The sequence below is a fragment of the Lithobates pipiens genome, unplaced genomic scaffold (assembly GCF_037356315.1).
Source record: "Lithobates pipiens isolate NorthernLeopardFrog02 unplaced genomic scaffold, aLitPip1_a1.2 Scaffold_8, whole genome shotgun sequence".
In the NCBI taxonomy this organism is placed as follows: domain Eukaryota; kingdom Metazoa; phylum Chordata; class Amphibia; order Anura; family Ranidae; genus Lithobates; species Lithobates pipiens.
The window spans coordinates 669,637,104-669,649,986 of record NW_027507903.1 but is presented as its reverse complement, the minus strand read 5'-3'; the positions used below and the strand labels follow the sequence as shown (position 1 = coordinate 669,649,986).

The window sequence follows — 12,883 nt, the reverse complement described above, 5'->3', positions numbered from 1 at the left end:
GACACTCCAATGTCTGCCCTGGCTGGCTGCCTCTGCTGCACGTGGCACTGGTTGCTAGAATCGCCTGTCGCTCGGTATCTAGCAACCAATGATGTCAGAGGCCACGACCCCCCAGCATACAGAGTGTGCCGCCACCGCAACTACTTAACTAGCTCCACCCACCTCTTCTTCAAACAGCGTAGCTCAGAGCCAGAGGGAGGGGAGTGGAGTACATCTGAAGAGAACTGCCTGAGCCTGCCTGTGAGTGTCCACCTGCACTGCACCAGCATAGCATCAGCCGGCTGCCGCTGCCTGACACTGAGTGGCGGCGGCGAAAGGTGGGACCTTGCAGCGGCTAAGACAGAGGCTCCTGTGTCCTCTGTGCATCTCCTCCCCTCATCTCGATAGGCGTCCAATCGTAGCACTTGTCATTTCAGCCAATCAGGTGACGGGTACCAGACCCATGCACCTAATTGGCTGAGAGGTGGTTCAGTGTTAGGAAAGGGAATATTCATTCGCTTTTCTAACACACCTGGTTGACCTGCGAGCACAATGCTTTGTGCTCGCAGTTCCCCTTTTTTGAAGCCTATTAGAGCCTATGGCTCTAATTGGGTGCTTCAAAACACCCCCGCTGCTGGAATTCAGGTTCCCGGTGTCTGAAAAGGGGCCAGATGCTTGAATAGGGGTTGGCTACAGCGGTCATGGATAGATTCATGCCTGTGGGGGTGGCTGGAGAGAGGGGGCAGCACCCGGGCCACCTTAATGGACGCACCACCACTGAAGAGCAATGTATACACTGCTCCTAAAGCACCCCTGACATTTAAATCAATGGGCAGCGCCACTAAAGCAGGGAAGAGTAAGTAAGATGACCACGCCCTTGCTGGGGCGTCAGAAATATTTCTGCACCCAGGTGCCAGTGACCCTAGGATCGGCCCTGGCTGCTGTGCCTGCAGTACTGGACTCTATTGCAATGAAATTTGGGACTCTGAACTCTGATGACAGTAAGCCATCTGACTGTGAACTCTGCTGGGGTAAGGGGAAGGGATCTGACATTTTTTTTTCTGAACCATCCCCGCTGGTTGCTGCAAACACAGCATAACATGGTGGGAAGGGAAATGGCTGCACACTGTAAGGTGTTTCTGAAACCCAGGGAAGAGTGACAAGGAGTGGAGGGCTTTTTCCTAAGAAGTATGTCAGGAGTGGAGGAGATGAAGACAGCAGCATCTGGTTTGAGTGGGTCTGCTGGGAGCAGTAGTGCCACGGATTTAAAAATGAATGTGAATTTTAAAGCTGCTGGATAAGGGAATGTATGTGTGTTGGTGAATAGAGTGACACCTGCTGCTGCCTCTGATGGTGATTTGCAGAGCGTGGGTTCCGGGGGTCCTGCAACCAATGGGCAGGGTGCAGCTTTGAGGTCTGGAGTGTCTAATCCTGCAAGTAAAATCTATGCCGGGGCTCTGGCTGTAATAAGATGGTCATATCAGGGGGGCAGCTCAGGGGGAGGGCTGCTGCAGGTCTGCCATCTGCACCCCTGTCTTTAAGGTGGAGGAATGTAGTGCTGCATTTGGGAGGGAGGGGGTGCTCCTCCTATAGGGAGGTTGGTTGTGGACAAGATTTTTGCGATGGGCATCAAGGCAGATGACATCTTTGCTTTGATCAGTCCCGTAGGCTACTATGAGTATCATTTGTCCTTTGTTCGCCCTGAGTCTCTTGATATTTTTGGGAGAAGTATGAACATGTGTATAGGGGTCTGCTGGGGTGGGAGGGACTTGTCTCAAAACTTGTCTTACACCACCTCTTGTGAGGAATGTCACCATCCTGGTAAGGAATTAATCAATTCCTTCTGCTGACTTGTTTGTCTAGCCGAGGAGATATGGCGAGCTTCTGACCCCCAATGAAGAAGATGGATAAGAGGGGCATATGGACAGGTAGGTGGTCAGTGCAGATGAGGTTCCATGTGTGTAGGAATGTAGTCCAGAATCTGCCCTCCTCAGTCTTCATTGGGAAGGATAGGATTGTCGTGTTTTACCCTGGGCAGCCCAAGCTCTGTAATTAATGCAGTTCTCTGGGTCATTTCGCCTCCTCATATCCAGGAAAAAGTGCTCTCTGTGTCAGGGCCTGGGGCATCTGGCTAAGGATTGCAATAGGATCAAATGCAATCTTTGAGGGACCTCGATCAGACAGGCATGTCAAGTTTTCTGGATTCTATTCCAAGATTTGGAAATGGCAGTTCTTTGGTGAATTTGACAGAGGATATCATTGCAGATGAGGTAGTCAAGGCTATTGATAAGCTTTTGATTAAGAAGCCGCCGAGCCAGATGGATTGACAGAGTTTTATAAGCACTTTAAGGTTACTCTGGCCCCATATTTGGTGGAGGTTTTTATTATCTCTCTGAGAGAGGGTTCGCTGTCTCCCTCCATGCGACAATCTATGGTGATTCTTCTGTCAAAGGGTAAAAATTCTTCTAGAATTGAGATTTGGTGGCCCATTAGCTTTTTCAATGTTGATAGAAAGATACTGGCAAAAATCATTTTCTGGTGTTTATCGTCTGTGGCGGGCAATCTACTTTCTCACCACCAGCACTGTTCGGTTCAAGGTAGAAGCACTTTTTCAACGGTGTTAGCTGTCCGGGAGGCCCTGGAGTGGTTCAGGGCTGCAGGCTGGAGAAAGAACCTGCTGGCATTGGATCAGGCTAAAGCTTCTGATCAGGTCAATCATGAGATACCTATGGCTGCTTCTTGGCGAGTATGGCCTGGAGGGGGGCTTTATCAATTGGCTGAAGACCTCATACAGAGGGGCTGAAAGCTTCATACTTGTGAATGGTTGGATCAGATGACCTTTTGAGGTTGGCTCTGGTGTGCATCAGGAGTGTCCTTTGAGTCCTCTGCTATACACATTCACAATTGATCACTTCATCAGGAGTTTAGAAGGCGGGTGGTTGTGTGGAGTACCTTTGAGCATTGCTGGTGAGCCCCTTTTGAGCGTCGTAGCCTATGCTGATGATGTGTCTGTTTTCATTTCTGGGACAGAGGAGGCGGAGGAGGTGGTCTTGGTGATGGAGCAGTATGCTAAGTCTTATAGCTCAACGATCAATTAGGATAAGAATGAGGTTTTCTGGATGAGAGGGGTAAGCAATGCCCTCAAGCTTCCGGACACCTTCCCAGAGTCCCGGCAGGAAATGAAAGTTTTAGGCATCAAATTTTGTCCCGGCGATTATAGCCTTGCAAATTGGGAAGGCAGGCTACAAGATGCCGATGCCAAGGTTGTCAGCTGAAAGGAATGGAAACTCTTACAGGGAAAGGATTGATCTGATTAAAAAAATGACCTGATAACGGTATTTCTATATGTCAGCTTTGTCTGTGTTTTGCCAGTGTCTCTTTATGCTAAAATTTACAGCTGTTTCTTCCAGCTGTTATGGGGGAAAAAACTGAACCTCAGAGGTCTGTAACTTACATTCCCAAGTGGATGGGTGGCCTCAGGGCTGTCTTAATGAGAGGCCCCTGTACTTTCTCCAAAGCTGCTGGTCCTTGAGCCCCATGATGGCACCGAGAGTGATGGATACACAAGGGAGGCAGGCTGGCAGTGGTGCACCATGCTGTTCAGAACAAAACCTATTATTTCACAGCCAGCAGGGAGGGGAAGGGCCGGAGCGCCAGTGATGCTCTGACCCCACCCCATGCAGCTTGAATGCTCGGGACTCGAAGGCTGCAGGGTAGGAACTGGAGTGGGAGCAACTGAGTCGGCAGCACTGAGAGCCCACCTGCGGAAGCAGCATTGTGGATGGTATCATGGTGAACCCCGCTGTCCAGCACTGTTTGCACTGAAAGGCTTGCAATGCCCAGGGAGATGCTCCCTCCTCCACCCCCTCCTTCTGCCTGCTTAATTGGTATGGGTGAGTGCAGTCCTGGAGGTGGGCACAGAGCCAAAAGTTTACATGCACTGTATCTCCACTGGATAAGGGGGTACTACATGGATGGAATAATGGTGCTGGGGGATATCAAGGGTGTATGGGGGAAAACAATGCTGAGGGGGAGTCTGGGGTGTATAGGGGGTAGCAATGCTTGGGGTAGCTTGGGTGGCTATAGTGCTAGAGGTATCAGGGATGTAGAGAGGCAACATTGCAGGGGATATCAGGAATATAGTGGGGTCATAATAAAAGGAGTATCTTATGGTATATGGTTACAGTGCTAGGGGTGATATCTAGGGTGTAGAGGCGTCAGAGTGCTGGGGGGATATCTGGGGTGTAGAGGGGTCAGAGTGCTGGGAGGATATCTGGGGTGTAGAGGGGTCAGAGTGCTGGGGGCATATCTGGGATGTAGAGGGATCAGAGTGCTGGGGGCATATCTGGGGTGCAGAGGGATCAGAGTGCTGGGGGGAAATTTGGGGTTTAGAGAGCTCAGAGTGCTGGGGGGATATCTGGGGTGTAGAGGGGTCAGAGTGCTGGAGGGATATCTAGGATGTAGAGGGGTTTGAGTGCTGGAGGGATATCTAGGGAGTAGAGGGTTCAGAGTGCTGGGGGGATATCAGGGGTGTAGAGGGGTCAGAGTGCTGGAGGGATATCTAAGGAGTAGAGGGTTCAGAGTGCTGGGGGGGCTATCTGGGGTGTAGAGGGGTCAGAGGGCTGGGGGGATATCTGGGGTGTAGAGGGGTCAGAGTGCTGGAGGGATATCTGGGGTGTAGAGGGGTCAGAGTGCTGGGGGGATAACTGAGGTGTAGAGGAGTCAAAGTTCTGGGGGATATCTGGGGTGTAGAGGGGTCAGAGTGCTGGGGGGATACCTGGGGTGTAGAGGGGTCAGAATGCTGGGGGGATATCTGGGATGTAGAGGGGTCAGAGTGCTGGGGGATATCTAGGGAGTAGAGGGTTCAGAGTGATGGGGGGCGATCTGGGGTGTAGAGGGATCAGAGTGCTGGGGGGATATCTGGGGTGTAGAGAGGTCAGAGTACTGGGGGGATATCTGGGGTGTAGAGGGGACAGAGTGCTGGGGGATATCTGAGGTGTAGAGGGGACAGAGTGCTGGGGGATATCTAGGGAGTAGAGGGTTCAGAGTGCTGGGGGGCGATCTGGGGTGTAGAGGGGTCAGAGTGCTGGGGGGATATCTGGGGTGTAGAGGGGTCAGAGTACTGGGGGGATATCTGGGGTGTAGAGGGGATAGAGTGCTGGTGGATATCTGAGGTGTAGAGGGGACAGAGTGCTGGGGGATATCTGAGGTGTAGAGGGGTCAGAGTTCTGGGGGGATATCCGGGGTGTAGAGTGGCCATAGTGCGGGGGGGATATCCAGGGTGTAGAGGGGTCAGAGTGCTGGGGGGATATCTGGGATGTAGAGGGGTCAGAGTGCTGGGAGGATATCTAGGGTGTAGAGGGGTCAGAGTTTATGGGGGATATCTGGGGTTTAGAGGAGTCAGAGTGCTGGGGGGATATCTAGGGTGTAGAGGGGTCAGAGTTTTGTGGGGATATCTGGGGTGTAGAGGAGTCATAGTGCTGGGAGGATATCTAGGGTGTAGAGGGGTCAGAGTGCTGGAGGTATAGCTGGGGTGTACAGGGGCCATAGTGCTGGGGAGGCATACATCTAGCAGATATATTGCATGCACAGGACAGCTTTGTTACTTAATGTATGTAGTATTTTCCACTGTTTCTTTGCTGTACAGAATGATTGTTCATGTAGTTAATGCGGAGCTCCACCCAAAAGGGGAAGCTCCGCTTGTCTGCCTCCTACCTACTTGATTTCTGTTTACCTGCACTGTCTCCATTGTAGGAGCCCCAGAGCATTACTTTTCCCAGGGGCCCATGATGCTATTAAGACGGCCCTGGGTAGCCTAGGTATGGTCAACCCAGTGGTGTTCTTTTCTCTGATGTTTTTGAAACATAACTTTGGTAACATGCTGGCAGAGGATTTTTTTTTTTTAGTCCTGGTTTAGGCTTTTTCTGCAAAGCTGGGAGAATGGTGGGCCAGTGGAAAGCCTGAGGGTCCGACATGGTAAGCTCCCAGCTTACATTGCTCCATGTCTGAAAGTGCTTCGTCAGTGGAGAGTAATGGTGGAGGAAATGAAGTCTCTTCCAGTGGCGTCACTAGGGTTGGTGTCACCCCCCCCCACCAACTATAGTCTCCCCCCCAGTACAGACCCCCCTCCACTAACTACAGACCCTTCTGCCGCAGTATAGATCCCCCTCCCTCAATACAGACCACCCTCCATCTATATAGACCCCCCTCCCTCAGTATAAACCTCCCGCCCAGTACAGACACCCCTTCAGTGCAGATCCCTCCATCAGTACAGACACCCTCTACCCCGGTGCAGACCCCCATTGGTACAGACACCCCCACCTCAGTAAAGACACCCCCACCTCGGTGCAGACACCCCCACCTCAGTACAGACGCCTCCACCTCAGTGCAGACACCCCCAGCATTACAGACACCTCCCTCAGTGCAGACCCCCAGGTGCAGACCCCCCTCAGTACAGACACCCCCCCTCAGTGCAGACCCCCCCCAACAGTGCAGACCCCCCTCAGTTACAGAACCCCTCTCAGTGCAGACCCCCGAGTAGTACAGACACCCCCTCAGTGCAGACTCCTCTCAGTACAGACACCCCCCTCCGTGCAGACACCCCCCCCAGTGCAGACACCCCTCCATGCAGACCCCCGTGCAGACCCCCAGTACAGACCCCCCAGCAGTATGGACACACTCCCAGTGCAGACACCACCCAGTGCAGACACCTCCCTCCGTGCAGACCCCCCAGTGCAGACAACCCCCTACGTGCAGACCCCCCAGTGCAGACACTCCCCCTCCGTGCAGACCCCCATGCAGACACCCCAGTGCAGACCCCCCAGCAGTACAGACACCCCCCAGTGCAGACCCCCCAGTGCAGACACCCACCCAGTGCAGACCCCTCCAGCAGTAAAGACACTCCCCCAGTGCAGACCCCCCGTGCAGACACCCCCTTCTGTGCAGACACCCACCCAGTGCAGACCCCCCAGTGCAGACCCCCCCAGTGAAGACACCCCCCTCCGTGCAGACACCCCCCTCCATGCAGACACCTACCCAGTGCAGACCCCACAGTGCAGACACCCCCCCAGGGCAGACACCCCCCAGTGCAGAGACCCCCCCAGTGTAGACCCCCCTCAGTACAAACCCCCCTCCATGCATACTCCCCCAGTGAAGACACCCCCCCAGTGCAGACACCCCACCAGTGCAGACCCCCCCACCAGTGCAGACACCCCCAGCAGTACAGACAGCTGTTAGAGAAATTATGTATTATACCTTTAAATGTCAGCTATGTATATGCATAGAAATATAGCTTTATCTTCATTAAGTTTAAAATGCTTAGAAATATGTTTTGTATAACCCTATTATACTTCAATATGCTGAATAATCATATAACTATGAAAATGCTTACATTAGCAGAAATTGAAAAACATAGCTCACAACAATGAAATGTTTAGAATCACGTGTATAGAACATCCTGTGGCAGGGTTTTGCCTGTATTCCCTCCTTCCTGCTTCACGTTGAAATAAAGGTTGAAATTGTACATGTGATCAGGACATTAAAAGCAGGAAGGGGGAAGGTTTAAGGGTGATAAAAAGGAGCATGTAAATCTATGACAGTCAGAAATGGATTTTTGAAGCCTGAACGTACATGTAACCATTTCTCTTGCATATGCAAATAAAATGTCTTAACTTGAATAGAGAGACGGTCTGAGAATGCAGATTATTCTCCAACATTTTGGTCCTTCGAGGAGCTGGAAGTCCAAATTTTCTGGAAAGCACTAGCCAACAACCCAGTTAACTGACTACCGTACGGCAAAACTGTAAGTCCTCCATCTCAAATTTGACGTTAACAGAGGTCGGCTCACTGAACTAGTGCCTCCCAGGCAGCGACTTACCGGACCAGCACAAGAGAATGCTCTCGGGGCAAGGTAAGATATTTTCATTTATTATATTATACCTTTAGGCCTAAATGTGATTAGAGATTTAATGAATTAAAGGATTTGATTACATACAAATAATATAGAGATTGTTTGAATGTTTATCTGTTTCTATTCTATTTTGCTTTATCCAGGCTGAGGGAAAATAAGTAGATACATCCGTAGTTTAATTACCTTTGATATAGGAGTATGGTCCCATTCTAATACCCGGGTGCAGATAAAGGAAATTTGTCGACAAAAGACCTAGGTCCTGACAGCCTTGTAACTGCAGAAATTCCCGTGGGGGGCACATAAATATTCCTACATCAAAAAAATTAACCCCTGTTGATACAAAGGTATGCCCTGATAGATTTCCAGGTAACAAATAGAGGTCATTTGACGAGCCCTTGTACTTAATCAGCCTCATATGTTGTGTAAAACCCTGTAGAAGGCATATAAATACCTTTTTGAATCAACAAATATTAATGTTTTGATAAAGCGTGGGAACAACAGTCAGGATAAATGAAGTCTCTTTTGTGATTCTGTTCATGCTGCCTACAGTTTACTGAAATATTAATGTTTTGATAAGGAGTGAAGTGAACAGTCAGGTGAAAATACGTTTGCTTGTAATTCTGTTCTGCTCCCTACAAATGAATGAAACATTAATAAGAAGACAAGACACCAGTATTTTAGCAGGACACAAGATCAATAATCTAGAAGTGATATGTCACGACTAGAAAGTTTGTGAGTAGCTGCAAAAGTGATAAGATACTGTGTGCATATGTTGTGTCAGTGTGAGAAGACCTTACAAAAAACTCCATGTACACATTAAAATGCATGTGATCCATGGAAAATCTGATGGTTTGAATGATGATGCAAAGTATATGTGTATCTCAGACAAAGAGAATGTGAAACTCCTTAAGATATGGAAAACAAAGTATGATTTTGATGCATTTTTAAATAAGGATTGTTGTGTAATACTGTGTAGTGTAGAAAGCTTACAAATTGTGCCGACATATGTATCTATATATGTATGTGTGTGTGTGTATGTATATGTGTGTGTGTGTGTGTGTGTATATGTATATGTGTGTGTATATGTATATGTGTGTGTGTGTGTGTGTGTGTGTATATATAACAAAAACATATAAAGTAAAATAAACAGAAGAAATTAGGTCTTCCCCAGGCAAAGAAATGGCTTGAGGAGGCTAATCATAGGTCAAAATCATAAAAAGACTGTTTTTAGACAAAGAGGAGAACAATAATATGACCGTCCTCTGAAGTTTAGTTCAGCAAGTATTGACTAAACAAAAACGTGACAAACCAAATGCACCCGACAGCCCCTACACACCCTTTAGAGGACTCCCCAACCCTACCGACAGTCGCTGCTCCCTCTCTGACTTCACCACCTGCTCCCAATTCCCTATATCCTATTGCAGACCTGCATTCCCCCCACCGTATGGGACAGAGGTATGCAACAAGCCATCCCGCTGACCCCCCTTATGGCAATACCAAGGTCAACATAGCTCAATTCAGAGATGGTATCATGGGAATGGATGCTAGCTACCATCTCAATGAGAGGGAAATAGAGCAGGTCACCAGACAGGTCTTGGAAGCTGACTGGCATCATGTAGTGGGAGATTGGAGTGGATTAAACAACCAGGGAGGGGTGTTGCCTCAGGATGATGCAGCACTCCAAAAAACATGAGAAAGGTTCTTATAGCAAGGATAGAGAATAGATGGATATGTCAAGCCGACTGGTCCATTATAAATCAGTGTATATTGGGAGAAGAGGGAAAAGTGAATCATTTCATTGTTAGGATGAGGGAGATTTTCAATAATCACTCTGGAATAGAAGTCCCAGTAAATCAAGTGAACGATGGCCCATATGAGCAACAGCTAAAGAACAAACAACAAAGGATTCGCCCTGGGACTTTAAATGAAGTGGGCACTGTTTCCGCCAGTAAACATAACAGTAGTAAATATAGTATATGGTTTATTCAAGTACAATTGTTTACATGGATAAATAACATCAACGGTTGCCAATTAAAAAATATATAAACAAGGAGTATTGGTACATAAATGTAGAAGTAGTACATGGTACACGGGCATCATACTACCCGACTAGTTTCGTGAGATCCAGCTCGCTCTTCAGGGGTGGATGTGTGTAACAATGTACCTAGGATGAACAAAAATATATATATGTTTGGCAATATAGCACAGTATTAGTTATGAAAGCACAGGGTAGGAGGGGTTGTAGGCCCCCCCATACTTACCACTGAGCTTAGCCATGGCTCCGGGTGTGCGGCCTCGAGACGGCGGCAGCAGATCATATGAGCATATGAGCAACAGCTAAAGAATGCAATCTTGAAGGGGCTACTTGCACCTATATCAAGTTTTGTTACCAAACACATGAATAACCATAGGATCTGCACACCATAGGAGCTGATCAATTATGCGAGGCATGCTGAGGGGCACTTCCAACCAAATAAGAAAGTAAAGAAAGGGAAGGTGTTTATGATAGGTGAAGGTAATAATGTGTATGTGGTTGAGAATCAGAACAGAAGATCAGGGAACACATTCAAGATTATGAGGGGGAAAGATGAGGGGGAGTGCTTCCTGTATGGTAAAAGTGTGTCTGCAGAGAGAGAAGCAGAAGGAAAGGATGAGAAAGAATCTGAAATTTTTGATGTGTGCACTGCTGAATATTGTTTGCATGCTGAAGCCAAGCCAGAAATAACCTTGGTTGTGAAGGGTAGATGGGCAACATTTCTTTGTGATACTTGGGCTCGTAAGACCCAGATACACCCGCTGGATATGCCCCCAGGAGTAAAGAAAAAAGGTGTAGTATATGTAAAATCTGCAAATGGGTTCATGCACCAGGAGGCGGTGTCTGAAGGCCTTACTGTGGAAGATCCACAGACAGGTAAAAAGGCTCAGTGAACAATTGTAATTTCAACTAAATGTCCAGTTAAGTAGAGACATGTTGCCTGCTCTTGATATTTCTGTTGTACCAGTGGAGGGGGGGCCTCAAAGCCCATCGGCTCTGTGAAAAACAAATCACAGCCGTGGATAATGAGCCCCAATAGTGATAGAGCTTGGATTTGCAAACTGAGGGATTAAAAACCCTGACAGAAATAATTGAAAAACCTGTGAGGGGAGGGTACAAGGTCCAGATGAACCTCTATTGCACTATGTACTACAAAAAGACCTATGGACCTGATAGGTCCTATGAGAAACAGTTAATGAGTCTCACTAACACTGAAGTGCTCCTAAGATACCTGTACTGTGATAAGGAAGGAAATAACATGGCTACTTTAGAGTGACAATGTAAAATTGACACCTTGGCTCTGATACATTTCCTCGCAGAACAAGGTCACAAGGTTAGCAAACTAAACTACAACTTTTGAAAAACAAGGTGAAATACCAGGGTTACATTATATCTCAAAAAGGCAGACATCTGGATGAGATCCGAAAAGAGGCCACCCTTCAAGCCCCCAAACCACGTAAAAAAAAAGAAATGTAATTTCTTTGCATGGTAAATTTTTGTAGAGCATGGGTAGCTAACTATGCTACGGAGGTAGCGCCTCTTTCTGATCTCATCTATGGTACACAAATGTCTGCAAATGTTCCATCCAATGGAATATGCAAGCAGAGGATGCATTTACAAAGGTAAAGCATCTCATTGTGGGTTCTACTGTGCTTAGCCTGCCAAATTACAGAAACCCTTTATCAGACTGTAGATTGTAAAGAGGGGTACATGACTTCTGTTCTCACTCAGGTTTATGGGAACGAACACAAACTAATTCCATTCTACTTAACTAATATGCCCCACTGTGTACAAGTTGTAGTAGCAGCCTCATTGGCCATATGGTCATCTGCATTGATGGTATTGTTCCACCTATAGTACTTAAAGGTCTCACATGTTATTTTAGTGATCTTACCATAAGACAAAATCTCCTAATTATCTCCAGTCAGGCATTTATCATGCATGACTACACATTACAATCAAGAAGTGTACTACATTAAATCCTGCTACACTAATGCCAACACTTGGTGACAGGGATCCACATGATTGTATGGCTCAAATCGATGAAAGGGTATTCCCTATGAAGGATCTCACTGATGTTCCCTTTCTAGATGCTGACATTTCCTTTTATGTTGATGGGTCTTGTAGAAACAACGATAAAGGGATAAATCAAACAGCTTATGCTATAGTAACACATGACCAGGTCATTGAAGCTAGACCCCTTCCCAGTTCCTATTCTGCACAACAAACTGAAATTATAGCCCGGTCTAGGGCCTGCAGTCTAAGGGAAGGGAAAAAAATAGTTATACTGACAGCCAATATGTTTTCTCTACTATACACATATTTGCCCAGCAATGGAAAAATAGGGGTATGATTACATCCACAGGTAAACCGATCACACATAGAGATCTCATTCTTACCCTTCTAGAACATGAACAAAAACCAGCACAAGTGGCTATTTGTAAATGTGCAGCACATAGAAAAGGAACAGATCCAATTACCCTAGGGAATGCACATAACACATAGGCAATACAGATCTCCAAGTAAATGATGAGGTACGGAAAGCTATTGATGAAACATGCTTATTAGAATTGCAGACAAGATCACCAGTAGGTGAAAATCAAAAGTGGTTATCTACAGGGTCAACACTGGTCAATGGTATATACTAAAAAACTTTTTGGAAAACAGCGCTGTCCAAACAATATCTCAATTAATTCAAACCAAGGCCTAAGCCAGTGAAAACAAAAAAAATGATGATGTAAATAATAACAATATAAATTCCTGCTGCAACCCAATGTGAGATACCCACACTAAACCCAAACCAAAAAAATAAGGCTGCGCTAAAACTTATACATTACAGCATTAACAATGTGACGTGTTAAATTCTAGTGTTAAAACAATATATACTGTCAAGAAAAATTGTGTATAAAAACATCAAACTTGAAGCACATAAAAAGTCCAAAGAGGGGGAAGAACGAAGG

At 47.1% G+C, this 12,883-nt stretch overlaps 1 protein-coding gene and 1 long non-coding RNA gene across 2 annotated transcripts in view; both read right to left on the bottom strand.

Moving 5' to 3' along the window:
- The window catches only part of LOC143962515 (uncharacterized), a 189,382-nt gene that overhangs the window by 14,433 nt on the left and 162,066 nt on the right, over positions 1-12,883 (bottom strand). The window lies entirely within an intron of this gene.
- Positions 9,853-10,186, bottom strand: LOC143964272 (uncharacterized). The gene is made up of 2 exons (XR_013271109.1): positions 10,150-10,186; positions 9,853-10,052 (listed from the first exon to the last, which is right to left on the bottom strand). It is a non-coding gene; the product is annotated as an uncharacterized LOC143964272 (long non-coding RNA).